The following is a 1,952-nucleotide window of genomic DNA, read 5'->3' as shown; positions in this document are numbered from 1 at the left end:
TTCCAAATTCAGGATTGTGTTTGCCTCTGGTGAGACAAAAGAACAGCCCTGGGGACCGGGGTAAAAGCAGAGCTCACTACCTCTGCAATGTTTTATTTAGAGAAAGAGCAATGTGAATGAAGCAAACATGACAAAATGTTCATCTTGAGGAGGTGGATACAATGCTGTTTATTATATGACTCTGTACTTCTAAATTTGCATGCATAATATTAATAATGAAAATAAGTAATTGGCTTTTTCCCTGCAGCTCCTGTGTTCTTTCTAAGGCAGAGAACTTTTTTTTTCAAGTTTCCTACATGATGTTTGTGGCAGCAATTGGCAGCTGAGCATTCACTAGCAGCCTGGGTTAGAGACGTGGAGAGAAACCCAACGAAAATGTGAAAACCTGGCACCCAAATAAGCGCCTGATGTTGCCAGTGCTTCCTGCTTGCTGTGACTTTTGGAGCCTGCGTTGAATTCCAAGTTCAGAGTAATGACCTCTGGGAGACTCCCACCTTTGCGATTCTTTCTTAAAGTTATCACCAATAGTAAGAACCTGGCTACAGCCCAGGAAAAGGTTATACTGCTAGGGTATTTAATCTGCCCCCCAGACTGCAGAGCTTCCTGGGTCCTGCTTAGACTTATTAACATGTGAAAAGCTTGTCTTTTTCAGATTGACTGAGTACCGGGCCCTTCTCTGATTCCCAAGGGAAAATCCAGTTCTCCTTGGCAGAGCCTCTGCTAAAGACTCAGCCTTTGAGAGAACAAAACAGGAGGCTTCTGGGCCAAGAAAGGACAGAAGGAAAATCTTTATAGCCTCCCTACCATTTCTCTTACCTCTAAATGGCCATTCGTGGAAATAAAAAAAAAAAAAAAGGCAGAGAGCTTAAAGCCTTCAAACCATAGGGACATAGATCTTCAGGAAATAAAGCAAACCAATTCTGCTGCCTGCATGCAGGAATAACAGCAAACATCTCTTAGGAGCAAATTTGTTTCTTTTGCCACAGGAAAACAATATTCTTCAGAGACTGCCTACTCCCTCACTACTCCATCACCTCTAGGTCCTTGCAAACTTACAGAGAAAGGAACCAGAACACTGAAACTTCGAGTGCACATTCTCGCGCCTATTAAATCACAATCGCAGTACATATAATTGTGGCCAAGAAACGCATGCAAGTGTGATATAATGTAATAGTATGCAGCCAATACAATTCACATTTTCCAGTATACACACAGGTACACACACACACACACACACACACACACACACACACACACACAGAGGCACCTCCACATATGAAAGGGCTGTGATAAAACACATCAAAATGTTCACGTTCACAGCGAGTACCTCTCTATCAGGAAACAAATAAATGTTATTAATTTCGGGATAACCCCCCCCAACTTCTGAGATCTCCTAATCACATTCCTAAGGACCAATGTTGACAGGAAAGTTTTTTCTGATTCAAATAAAATTTTCTACTCTGGTCAATATAATCTAATGCAATCCTAATCTAATATTGCTGTGAATAGTTATCCAAAAACATAGTTGCTTCTCTAATTCTCAAAGTCCACTAGGAAAGCAAATCCTATAGCTTTTAACAATCACTGAATTTCATACCTAATAGCACATCTTAAACTAAGTGACTAATGTGGGGAGCATATTTTAAAGATTATTTTTGGTAAAAGCAATAATTTTATTTTTTTATTTTTTATTTTTTTCTAATTATACAAACCTCTAGTAAAAAGCACAAACTTTAAAATGGAAAGGTTAAAGGCCAGTAATGAAGTATGACTTCCCCTCTGTCACAGAATTAACTAGTTTAGTGTTAGAGCTAACTGCTATTAATAACATGCTTTAACTGGAAAACGAAGCTGGATTTCTAAATAATTCTATCACTACTTGTAAAGTGGTTAAGGATTAAATAAGATAACATATATAAAGTTCTAGACCCAGAACAAGCGCTCAATGTATT

The 1,952-nt window shown here is 38.7% G+C and overlaps 1 protein-coding gene across 1 annotated transcript in view; it reads right to left on the bottom strand.

Annotated features, from left to right (window-relative positions):
- Positions 1-1,952, bottom strand: part of OPHN1 (oligophrenin 1) — a 427,039-nt gene that overhangs the window by 282,067 nt on the left and 143,020 nt on the right. The gene's annotated exons all lie outside the window — the stretch shown is intronic.

The sequence above is a fragment of the Propithecus coquereli genome, unplaced genomic scaffold (genome assembly GCF_000956105.1).
Source record: "Propithecus coquereli isolate 6110/MARCELLA unplaced genomic scaffold, Pcoq_1.0 Scaffold101, whole genome shotgun sequence".
NCBI classification, from domain to species: domain Eukaryota; kingdom Metazoa; phylum Chordata; class Mammalia; order Primates; family Indriidae; genus Propithecus; species Propithecus coquereli.
Note: the sequence above shows the minus strand (reverse complement) of the source record. Positions and strands in the feature narration are given on the sequence as shown.